The 13,203-nt window shown below is 38.9% G+C and overlaps 1 protein-coding gene across 1 annotated transcript in view; it reads left to right on the top strand.

Moving 5' to 3' along the window:
- LOC306814886 (uncharacterized protein) overlaps positions 1–11,367 on the top strand; it is a 262,807-nt gene extending 251,440 nt beyond the window's left edge. The window contains exon 14 of the mRNA XM_079331380.1: positions 11,355–11,367. The gene's annotated coding sequence lies outside the window, so the exon portion shown is untranslated. The remainder of the gene's footprint in view (positions 1–11,354) is intronic.
- Positions 11,368–13,203: the final 1,836 nt, after the last annotated feature.

Genomic DNA, 13,203 nt, shown 5'->3' with positions numbered 1-13,203 from the left:
ATCACAATGACATCAGAGACAAATTTGATTTTTTTTTGTCCCCTGAATCACAGCAGCCATGGGCTGGTGTTGTTGTTGGTTCACAATCTTAGTGGAGTTACCTCAAGAGGTATTTTTCCAGAAAGTGATGGCTGTAAGAGGAAGGAGTACCTTGTTTTGGAGCCAAACTGTGAAATTCTTGCTTTTTTCAGTGTCTGGAGCATTGTTTGGTACAGCTTGCTCTTGCCACAGGGATGGGCTGTCCCTTCCCTGGGCTGTGATTTGCATCTTAAAAGTAGTGGGAGCTATTTCTGAATGGGGATTTTACATCGGGAATGATTGTTCACATAAGTTGAACTGTTTTATTCTGTGAGTGTGGTGGCAGGAGTTCCTCTCAAGGGCTAGTTCTTATCCTAAATTTGCCATCAACTGTATGGGTTATATGTATGTTTTATGTAAACATTCAGAGGTAAATGTACCTGAACACACAAGTATGTATATACACAAACATATATTCACTGAAAATGGGAACAGGGGAGTGTTTGAGTCACCATTCCTGGGAGTGCTCCAAAAACGTGCAGATGTGGCACTTGGGGATGTGGTTTAGTGGTGGATGTGGCAGTGCTGGGTTAATGGCTTGACTCCATGAATCCAGAGGTCTTTCCCAGCCTAAACCATTCCATGAGTCTCTGGAAAACACATAGTAAAACAAGTGTGCAATTAGTATATTGTATTTTGTATTTAAATGATACAGATTGTGTATATTTTTAAATTACACACATATTTGCAAGTCCTAATCCGCTTGTCTATATTTAAATAAAACCTGAATTATTCTAAGGAGAAAAGGAACTTTTTCTACAGTGAAGAGAATGAATCTTTGAGTTTCATGGATGACAAATATTTACTAACTGTGAGTGGGAAAAATTGGAGCACCCACAATTGTAACATTCATGGGTGTTTGAACCACTGGGTGCAGCAAGTGCAGGACCACAAATACAACTGGCAGGATGTATCTTGGAAGGTGTCTATTCCAGAAATTCTTAGAAAGGGAAAAGACTGATGTTTGACATGGGTGAGGATGCAGCAGTGCTGTCTCAGAGCCACCTGAGAAACTCTAAAGGTTTAAGTGCTCTCACCTCTTTGTGCCTCTTTGGCAGGAATTGAACCCACTCATGTCCACAGCTTCTCTCAAACCCAAGAAATTTCTTTTGGACAGTGCTGTTACCAATTGAAATTTCCCTGTTCCAGGTTCCTACAGGCTGACTACATTATTCACTTTATTCTTTAAAATAATGCATAATTCATAACAACACTTTCGAATTTGCTTTAATCTGCATTTATGAGATGAAGTATGTGCAGCTGTGAACAGTCTTTCATTTAGATTCAAATAATCTGGCATTAAGCAATAGTTTGCAGGGGTTTATTAGCAGAAGTTACAGATGATTTTGATCAATTTGTTTGTCTGTTTATTACACAGTACTTTTTACCCTGTAGTGTGTATTTTCTTTCTTTCTTCTGTGCCAGGTGCAGAATTAAATCAAATAGCATATGCTATAAATAAATTAAAAAGAAAAGAAATCTGCTTGCCTTCCTTCATTGTTGCCTTCTTCCCCAGTCAGCACTGCCTTATTTAAACAAGTTTGGTCTGGTTAAATTCTTCCACTATGAGCTTTGCTGCATGGACTGCCTGTAGTGCTTCTTCATGTCATGCTAGTGCAGTGTGAGAGTAATTAATGGCTGAACATCTTGGTGTAACTTTACACCAGAAATCACAGGCCTTTTGTTAGTTGTGGTTTGGAACAGCAGTGGGAAGACAACTAAACCAACCTCCCAATAATTTATTCCATGGTTTTGAAGAAATGACAAAATGTCTGAGCTCTGGCGAGAATGAGATTAGATTTTTTATTTTTAAAGACATATTAATAGATGAAGAAGACTACTAGTGGTCAGTATGTTATGCTACAATAAAAGGTTTTCATCAGGGGAGAGGAAATCCTTAAAAGGTTAAGATCAATTTCTATGATTCTCCACCCTATTGAACATTACATTATTTGATAACTAATTACAATATTCTTTCCCTAGATATAAGTGCATCTAGGAAGTGCTGGGGTTTACTGCTTTATCTGTGGATATTCATGAAAATAATTTTAAACCATTCCTGATGTTCAGAAGACAGAACATGTATTCTGGGCAAATACCTAATGTTCTCCCCTCCTAAACCCTTGCTGAGATTGAACCTCCTGTGCCATGTCTCTAGCAAAAACAACACTTAATAATAAGATTTTTCCTAGGCAAACCCATGGAATAACACTCTTGTCTTCAGCACTGCAGCTTCATCTCTGTTGTGCCTATGAAAAGCGACATTCTCATTTAACTGGACTGGTATTTGCATGTACTGTGTGCTTTTTACCAGTAATGTTCTTTCCTATTATGACTGGATGAAAGTCTTCCACGAATTTTCCGTGGTTTCTCGGTGGAAAAAGGATTTCTGATATGCTGGTTTTTTTGGTTTTTTGGGTTTTTTTAAAATCCTGCTGCTCATGAAAACATTCCAGTATCAAACTACAAAAGTTCACAGAGGGAAACTCCTGGCAAGTGCCTGAGTTTTACCTGCAATAACCATCTTGACCTCCCTCCTAGCTGGACTTCCCAACCTGACTTCACTCTTTGTGACACATGCACAGCCTTGAGACCACCAGAACCTCCTCCCCAAGACCGCAGTGAACATTTACAGGTGAAATCCAAGCTGTCTTTAGGGAAAGAAGTGGGAGAGTTCAGCCTCTGAGCTAAAAGTGCTATGTGGAACGCTGAAAAAGATTGCTTTGGAGTTTTCCAGCCCAAAATGGAGATTTTCACTGCAGAGAAAAAGGGAATAGGCACACCCTGTCTCATCCAATCATCTCACAAATAATATTATCCCATTTTATTTCCAGCAACACTGCTAAACAAAGTCAGTCTGGGGAGAATGAGTGAAAGTTTCTTCATTTTCGCCCATCACCTCCAGACCAGTCTCATGAATCCTTGTGCATTCTGCCATCATCAGTGTAATAGTTAGTCCCATACCTTTGAGAAATAATGCCAATCCCAGTTCCATGGCTCAGCCTGTTTGAGAAGAAATACCTTTACCTGTCCTCTAAAGGGTCAAAGGGGCAGGTGAAGGACACTGGAGAAGCAACTAACAAACTTCTCTTTCATAAACCAAGCCTTTGTGAGACAGGTTAAAGGGAAATAATGCAGACAGTAATCCCAAGCCTGTTTTGTTTTTTTTTTTTTTTTGGAGACTTTTCAAGGCAGAACACCAGCAGTGAATGCCAACAAGACACATCCTATGTTTCTGTGGCTAGGACTTAATCATGACACCACAGCAATGCTAAATCTTTAATCTGTGTACACAGGTGTCCCAGGTTGGAGCACCCACACGTGGCTTCTGCACTTCACACCTCATATTGGGGAAGAGACAGAAACTTCTGAGTTATACTCCTTAAATCTCCCACTCTGGGGACTTTCACCAGGACTAGGAGTCATTTGAGCTCTGGAATAACTGCAGCCTGGCTGAGCAAAGGGAATTTTGTCTCCTGTGCCCTGGCACAGCCAGCAGAGCCCCTCAGCTGGGCTGGCACTGTGGCACTCAGGCATGACACAGCCTGCAGTGAGCTCCAGGCAATCCTGGGAGGTCTGGCTGCTGCAGATTGCTCATCCCTGGTCAGTCCTGCCCTGCTCTGCTTTCCCATGGCATGGGTCTGGAATTCACTTCAGCTGACTCAAGCAAACTCCGCAGTTGTGCTCCCCACACTCACTCACACCTGAGAAGATGCAGGGAAACAAAGTGGGGGGAGCTCAGGTGCTGGTGCAGATCTAGATTACATCTAGGCATTTGTGTTTGGAGCATTATTGCCTTCTTCAGCATTTTGGAGAGTCATCACTGCTTCCTTCTGATGAACATGATATGGTCAATGTCCAACCACAGAGCAGTGATCCCATCAAAATGTACCACAGCATGACAAGGATTAAAGCAAGGCTTATATTTCTCAAATACATATTTGTTTTAGGGTTTTTTTCTCTATATTTCTTTCAGAAAGTTTTCTCCCATCTGATGGTCTGTGTTTTATTGATTTCACTGATTTTTATCTGATTTTCCAACCTTTGCTTCATGAGCAATAGTGAGTAAAGCATCAAATTCCTTTACTGCTCTGTCTAGACCACAGACAGTGATAATGATCTCTTCTTGTGCAGATATCTCCAGCTGCTCTCCTTTGCTGTGAAATCTGCCATGCATTCCTCCACAGCTGCATCCACTGGGTGATTAACAACTTTTGGTGCCTGGCTGTGGAACCTACACCTTGGACATAAATCCCTCTCAACATTTTCTCTCTTTCACACTTTGGACAGCACTAGAAAAAATGTTTTACAGCCTCTTGTGCCATTTACCATATACTCTTCCTTTTTCTTTCCTTGCTTTTAAAATAAAATATGTCCATATGCTTATTTTCTCTATTGCTTCTTTCTAACCTCTCTGCTGGATTTGGGGACAGGAATTTGGTTTGGAGCTTTCTGCCATTTCCAGTCAGACCTCCATGTACATTAAGTTATATTTTGCATTTCAGTCATTGCATATCCTTACTTCACACCACTCTTGATGGCTGTCAGCCCAGACAGTTTTCCTTTTTGGTGACTTTTCTACCAAGAAGATGAATATGCAGTGGGAGCCTGGTGCAGCTACTATCACACAGTTTCTGAGGCATTAAAACCTGTCCATTAACACTTTACCTTCAGTGTTTTCACTAAAGCTTCCATTCTCTGAGGCTAAATGCCAAATAAAAATGTGAACTTTCATCTGCTGCATGTTCACACTTAGGAAAGAGAAGCTTGGAGCACGAAGGTTATAGTAGGAGTGTAAAGACTGATTTTTGTTAAAACTTTGGGGCTGAGAGCTCTGTTTCTGGAGGCATCTGACAAGACCTTTGTCCTTGACAGAGGTTTTCTGGAGGTCACTTGGCAGCCCAAGCACAGCAAATGCTTGTCTGTGACCGTCTGACACTGGTGCCTGAGGACCTCAAAGGAAAAAATATCAAGGTAGTAAATAAATCATAGGAGCCAAAGGTTTAGATTAAAAAAAAACATGTACACTATAATAAAGCCTTTTCTCTATGAGTGACGGGGCCCTTCACACTTTATCCTCCTGAACTTCTGGTTAAAAGGGTAGCAGGGCCTCAGAAACCTATCATGTACTTTCCTTCCCTTCCCTTGTTCTTATTAACGAAAATATTTAGATAAAAAGGGGTCCTTATTTCCTAACAGTTCATCCGCCTCTCCTGTTTATTCTCTACCTGGGTCACAGTCCTCTGAGCTTTGGCAGTGTATAATTTCCATAGCAGTTCCTGCTGGATGTCACAAGCAGAGGATTAGGATTTCAGGTTCTTAATAAGCAAAAAAAGAAAGATGAATAGTTAAACAAAAGACTCTGTCTTCAAGTAAATATCCTCAATAATGTACAATAAGGAAAGAAAAAACAGGGGAAATGTATAAAACCTATGCAGAACTGTACAAGAACAGTTTAGCTTTTTTAAACTTTTCCTCAAACTCCCAGAAGGGCTTCAGGAATGCCATTGCATTTGTCTTCATCCTCTGTTAGAAAACTGCCTCTGTATTTTTTTTGGGGCAGAAGAAGGGCTTGGCCAAGTTTCAGACTGGACTGAAGAAAATTTTAATGAACCTTTTCTTGGATCCCACCTTAAATAAAGGCCTGGCTTCCCAAAATAAATAGAGAGAATTCCAGGTGGGTATGAGGCAGGCTGGGGAGAGCCAGGTAGCTGTTGGTCACATTGAGGGCTTGGGGCTGTGCAAAAAAAAATCAAATGTGGTTTGAAGAGACCCTCAGTAGTATTTTAGGATTATTGTCACTACATGGTGGATCACACCAAAACAGGCACCCTGGGTTAAACAAATGGAGTGGGTTGGCCAAGAACACAAATAACTGAGCTGTAGAATTTTAATCTGAATCCTGCAAAGCAATTAGGGTTTGAAATCATGAGCACAAACCTCCAGGTGTAGCTCACCTACCTCAGAAGCAAGTTAAAATAATCACCAGGAGCCAGGTTGTGCTGTCAGGGTTCCCAGGAGGAAGTTGTTTATTCTCCAAGTAAATCTCCTTGAAACCCATCCTGTTTAGAACAGCAAAATGTGCTGTAAAATAGCTACCAGCAAATGGCCATGTGGCAAAAAAAGGATCCTCTGAAAAATTATGCTTCCACATCCTAGTTGTCTAACAGAGTTACTAAAATAAAGCTTAAAGTGATGTGTATTTTTACTGTTACCAGAATAATGTTTCAGTGATAGCTATCCAAGTCACAGCATTCCAAGTCTTCGTAGGATGGCACAACTGCAGTCCTTGAAAAACCTTTATTTTTGGTCCTGACGTGAAATCACACTGATATAAACCCCAAAATGTTGAGTCCTTCAAAAAGCAATGCTCTGTTTTCCATGGAACATGTTCCACTGCAATTTTGCAGATACTGCAGGCAGATAATTTTATGCCTTGGTTAAAAGAAGCAGCACAGACTGGTATTTTAAACATTATGTTTTGTTTTCCAACAATGATAATGTCTTAGGCTAAACACTTCTCTCCAAAGTGCTGCTTTGCTTACCTATCTGTCTCTGAGGAGCTCCTAAATTCCTGAAAATAAACCCCAAGAAACAAAAGGTGGTCTTTGATTACACTGGATAAACAGTCTGCTACACTCCAGCTCCAGCAGGTTTCCAGCACTGCATCTGCACTTGGTGTGTGTGTGTTACAAGGACCAATTAGTAATGCTCTGATGAGTTTTCTTTCACGTGCCTGTAGCAAGGCATTGTGTAATTTGTTCAAACAGTGGCTTCATTTGCACATTTCATTTGCAGTCATTACAGCTGTATTGCAAATGAAGCATGTATTCATGGGCTACACGTGGTATAACCATAGGCACTCTTCTTTCTTTTACTATTTGGACTGTGTTTATATTTTCAGGGCAACATTTATCCAGTTTGTATAAGTCTTCCCTGGAATAGAACAACTGAAAAGTACTTACCTACCCCAGAAAATGTGTTTGCTGGCAATTTTTACAGCTCCATCTCTACACCAAGGTCTAGAATATTGTGCTGTTAAAAACTCTCTCCATTGCATTTCCTGAAGGTTGGAGCCCTGCAGAGCTGAGCTATTCCCTCTGGCAGTTCTCCTGCAGCAGCATTGTCTAATCAACAACATTCCCACAGCTTTTGGGGGAGAATTTCTGGTTGGCACTGAATTCTGCTGGTGTAGGTGGATTTGCAGTGGGTTTTTACCACAAGCTGAAAGCTACCCCCCTTTTCCCCTACCCTGTGCTAATCACACACACAAAGACAGACAGAAAAATTAGGAAAAAAGAGAATTTAATGACACTGGGGGGCATTTAGGATTTGGATGGGTTTCTTTGGGTGGTGTGTTTTCTGGCTTGTGGTTTGGTGGAATTTTTTTTCCCCTTATTTTACAAGAAATTATGAGAAATTAATTTCTTGCTGTGAGATGCTGTGTCAAAGGCAAGAGGAGAAATGGCAAGTGGGGTGAATAATCAACTCCAAATCCTTCTCCCCTGCTGTGCCAGGGTGGAACAATCTGTTACCTGCAGATCAATTACACATTGGCAAGTGGTGGCAGGTTTCAGCTGAAGGCATTGTGGCCTTTAATAACAATAATAATAATAAAAGCACTCTGTGCAGGCACCCACCGTGGATGAATTGTGTGTCACTCCTGCACTCCCTGGATTTTCAGGTGCATGACCACCACTCATGCATTAACCAAAGAATGCTGTGGGATCCCTGGTGTGAAAAAAACTCCTTGGGGTTGTTTCACAGGGGGAAATTTGCTTAAAAGAATTCTGGATTTTTTTTTTTTTTTTTTTAGGCCACAGTATCCAAATTCAGGCAGCAGTAAACACTTGAAAGCCCCCATCCCTTCCAGAATCAGTCTTGGGAAACAGGATATGGGGCTTAGCATGCTGAGTAGTGAAAAAAAAAACAACAACTCCACTTTTATGTAGAGAACATTAAAAACAACGGGAAAGCCAAGCTCTCACAGAGCCCAGGATCCCTAAGGATTTTAGACAGGAATTGTCTTTCTGCAGTAGCACAGCTGCAGGTGCAGATGGAAACATCTCTGAGTAGGAGTCATACAGGAGGTTTTCCTCAGCCGTGGGTGATGGAAAAACATGTGTTCTGAAAGCCAGAGGAGCTCACATAGGATTTTGGAGTGTTCCTGTTTTAAACAGGATAACCTGCTACCACAAGGCCAGCTCAGGATTCATTTAATTGCTCTTCCCTGAAGACTGGGCTTCAAAACTACTGCTTATGCCAGTGTGAGGCTGAGTTAAAATCAGTTTAAGACCCCTTTGTATGTGTGTGAGGACCTGCAAATGTGCTAAAAGGGAATGCAGCTGCTGCAAGGATAAATTCCTACACTTTTTTAAGACAGCATTATGAAAAAATCTAGGATTCTGCACCCCTGTAATGTGATATGAAAAATGAACTTTGTCTGCAGCTTCCACTAAGGAAGTGTGCAGAGAGGGGGATTCAGAGAGCAGGAGTCTCTTTTTGGAAGGTAAAATGGAAAAAGTTCAGAAGTTCTTTATTTTCTGACTGAAGAGGTAATCCTTGGTTGCCAAAGGAGCTGTATTTAGGCTAGGCATTACAATAACAACCTCTCTGACTCCTCATTTTGGAACATTGTCTTTTTTTTTTTTTTTTTTTTTTTAAGTTAATAAGGATTAGAGAGCGTAAAAATAAAACCAGGAACTGGGAGAAGAAAATTTATCTGGTGAGGCAACAATAATGCTGTGGTTTCTGACACTGTTGTATTTTTTTCATCAGGCAGCTCATTCTGCTTCCTCATCTCCATGAAGTCACAAATTGTGATTGCATTGGAAATGCAGCACCCCCTCTGCAATGGTTGGGTGGTTTTTGTGTCTTTTTCCTTGTTCATTACTCATTTCTTCTGTGAATCATTACCATAATTTTGTTCTAAGCAAATTTGGGGTTGGAAAAAAAAAAAAAAAGTATTTGTGTCTAAAAATCAGAAGGCTGTGGAGCTTTACTGTGTCAGGTTTGCTCTTTTATTTTAGCAGAAGAAACTTTTTTGGTTAAGTTTAGATGAATAAAAGATAACCATGGTTTTTACATTCTTAGGACTCACCGAGGTCCTTTTGTGGACTACAAGTTAATTTCTAGGACATACAGATATTATTTTATTTTCAATCTTTTATCAAAGGCACTCTGAGTAATCAACCAATTTATTATCTTTACCATGGCCCCTCATTTTCAGCCTCTAAATTTCCTGAAAATGTATTGTATAAACTGTGGATCAACAAAACACCATTCTAAGCCACTTAATGTAATATTTTCTTGAAACAGACATATGTGAGAGAAATGCTTTCACAAAAATATTTTTCTGCTATTTTCCTTAGTGCAGGCAATAAAATGTTTCAGTGCTGTGCTGAAGAAGCAGAATTAGAAAACAAATTTAAATTTTCTGTTTCCATTCATCAAGATGAAAGGAAAATGAAACCACATTTCAATCAAATTATAGAAATAACTATTCAATTTGTCATGCATGTTTTCTTTTAAATTATCAGTTCTAAAAGGTATAGCTTTTTTAGGGCTTATGGGATGCATCTGGATTCAAATCTCACCTGCTGAGCTCAGGGGTAATATTTTTAGTTTTTAAGGAACAGGATTGTGAGTTTAGAGTTGGTTGGGAGTTCTTGTGTTGTGTGCAGGCATTTCAGCTGAAATACTAAAAAATACTAGAAGGATACTAAGGATACTAGAAAATTAGTAGCTTGGCATTTTTGGGGGGGTTTTTTGTGGGTTTTTTTTGGGTTTGTTTTGTTTTGTTTTGTTTTGTTTTGTTTTGTTTTGTTTTGTTTTGTTTGTGTGGTTGATAGGCCAAGTTGTTACTTTAATGTACTGTAATTCTTCGATTATTCCTCTGCATTACCATGCAATAAAATGAAATAATCTAATGTAACCAATACTAAAAAGTCCTTGAAACATGAACAGCAGTTCATAGTGTAACTTTCCCTTACATGTAGAAAATTTTAAAAAAATTAATTGAACAAGCTTCCTCATGCATGTTCAATTATGCTTTTTTCCTGTAAAAATTCTATTTCTATTTCTATAGAAATTCTATTCAGATTGATGCCTTCCATGGTACTGTAATTTTTTTCTTTCACAAGTAAACAAAATTAATTTATTAAGAATTAAACTGATTATTAGAATGGGCTTTGGTGAGTTACCCATATATCCAAATACCATTCAATTAAAGGTTTCACACTGTGATAAAAAAGAAAAATGGCATGCCTTTAGTAATAAAAAATTTTGGACTATTGGAATGAATAATTTTATCAAAAGGAGGCAGCAAGAATACTAGAGCTCTAAATATAGTATTTTTTTTTAAAGGCAGAGTGTGTCTATCAGTAATTTACTTCAGAGTTGCCTACAGCAATGACATTTTTAAAGTGTTTATTAAATTTTAAATGCATTTAAAAAATCATTTATTATATTAAACATTTCAAGTGTATATTAAATCTGGTGTGGAGGGACTCCTGAGGTAAGTAATGAATTAAGCTAGAGGAGGTGCAAATGACCTCTGTATGCTGACCAAGCTGTGATGGGTGCCCAAACATTTGTTTAAAACTGCTAAATGAACCTAAATGAAACTCCACATATTGCTTTATCATCAGCTGCAGACATGCAAGAGTTGGTCACACACTGCTTTGCTTCCCCAGCACTGCAAAGCTGTGCCAGAAAGAGAATTATTTATACTGCCCTTTAATTTGGACTCCAAGATTTTCTTTTGCCACATTTTTTTCACTGTAGCATTTTCATTGAAAAACAGGGTTTTTTAATCTTAGAACTCCCAGGTGCTGTAATACTGCAAATAACAATGTAGTGAAGGAATAGCCAGAGCACTAATTCTCTAATTTGTCTTAAAAGAAGGGGAAAGGGATCAAAGGCTGTAAAATAGCTTTAGACACCAAACCACTCAAGCTAAGCTACTGCTGCTAAGGTGCATTCTTTATTTCATCCATTGATTGAATCATGAGGAGGCAGAAACAACCAGGTGCTCACCCAGGCACAGTAGGAACACTGAGTACATTTCCAATGTAAAACACCACCTAAGGTTTCCTTGCCTTCTGACAAAAATTATCACAGATCTCAAAATAAAATAAAACATTTTTTTCCCCCCAGCCCCACAGAATTGCACAGGTGAAATAAAACATGTATTTGGCTTTGAGATTGTACTGAAATGTGATATTAATGCAACATTCTTCTGCACTTGTTGCTAAGAGGGGAAATTGCACACAAAGAAGAACAGTTTATTGCTACACAAATTTAACTCCATGTAAACAGGAAATGTTTGCCACATAGGGACAGTGGTATGTTTATATATTTACTATAAAGGCTCAGAGCATATGGTGGGAAGGACACAGATCTGCAGCTTGGGGAAAGCCAGTTCCTTCTGGCAGGGCCTGGAGCTTTCTAGGAGGAGATTTTATAGCATTGACCTTTATTTATTTATGGTTTGTTGCCTTGTATCCTGTGTGATGAAACGTTCAGCATTTCTTATCTAAAGCCCTGCATCAACTACTGCGTTAGAAAGAAAATTTTACAGAGACAGAAAAACTGCACAAACAGCTTTTATTTGGTTCTTTATTGAGTTTCCCACTCAAGAAAATTTAAAGTGTAGATATATGGAGTTTTTTCCAGGTGTTATTGAAAAAACAAAGTATTTGTGAACCACATTGTTAAATGGTGAACCGAAGTCTACTGTAATTTAATTATAGACATAATTGCACACAGAAATAAAGGAGTAAAATATCTGAGGGAAAATGTACTTTTACAGAGTATCCTTGAAAATATTGTCCCTTATTTTCATGTGATTACAGCAGTAGCCTGTGACTTCAAAAATGGGTAGTAATGTGGATTATGTTTTGTTCTTGTTCTTGCTGTGGTTTTCTGGTTTTAAGCTCCCCAAGCATTTCCATTTCTGCTCTAGCCGTGTGAAGCCTGTGACTAGTTCAAATAAATCAGCACACTTGTGGATTATCCAGCCCTGTCCTGGCTAAAACAAACTGATCTCACATTGATGTGGCAGGTTCATGGGACACTCCAGAGTAGCACCAACTAGTTCCACGAGAATCACAGCATTCTTGTGCTCAGCTGGTTTCTTCACTTTTTTTTTTTTTTTTTTTTTTTTTTTTTTTCTTTCTCCCCAGGTAACAAACTCGTTTTCAAACAGCAGGGAAGGCAAAACTTTAGAAATCCCAAGCACCAAGCAATAAAGGAATTCACAAAACTTGCTATGGCAGCGAGCATTCTTCAAGGTGATTCAGGTCAAGGTGGCAGCTAAAAAAATTGTGTTACCCTCACTGTTTTAGGTGTTTAAGTCCCTTTAAAAATCTGGCTTGCACCCACATTGTATTGTACTTAGACATCAAAACACTGGCAGTGATTCTTTTACAATTTACATTTTGTTTCTGAAGTTTTTTAGAATACATAATTTCTGTGTATACTGACCGTGCTTTTCTTCCTGCTGGGCTTCCCCTTTTTGTTCCATAACTTTCCTCTATGAAAAGAGTATGGAAAAAAAAAAATAGTTGGATACTGGATTTGAAGACCTTCACCTTTTTCATTGTTTAAGAAGACAATAAATCATCAAATATTCACCTTCATTCTATGGTAAACTTTAAAGATTCAAGATCTGTTCCAAATTCCCCTCTCTCAGTATCATCATAGTTGTCAGCTGTTTGCAGCAGTGATAACAATCTGTCTGCATATAACAAATATCAAAATACACAGTGCTACAAATTAAGGATAAAAGATCATCAGAAGTCTTCAGACACAGCTGCTGTAAGTTTTAACTGAAGTTTTCCAGCAGGAACCCACACTTGCCAGCTTCAGTTGCAGCTCTTTAACCTGGGTTGTTGGGGGTTTTTTTAACTTTTCTAGGAATATGAGTAGCAAAGTGACTAGAGGAAAAGGAAATTTCTCACTTATGCCAAGTGAAATGGAACAGACCTTTTTTTAAAGTTTATTTTAAAGAAAAGCCTGCCAGAATAGGTCTGTAGAGACCTGACTGGTCAGGGAGAGACACTGTTTCCTTCTGCTGTCATCTATTCAAGTTTCCTGTAGCATTAGAAAATAAAACAACTGGAA

The sequence above is a fragment of the Erithacus rubecula genome (assembly GCF_903797595.1).
Source record: "Erithacus rubecula genome assembly, contig: SUPER_Z_unloc_3, whole genome shotgun sequence".
Classification (NCBI taxonomy): domain Eukaryota; kingdom Metazoa; phylum Chordata; class Aves; order Passeriformes; family Muscicapidae; genus Erithacus; species Erithacus rubecula.
Note: the sequence above shows the minus strand (reverse complement) of the source record. Positions and strands in the feature narration are given on the sequence as shown.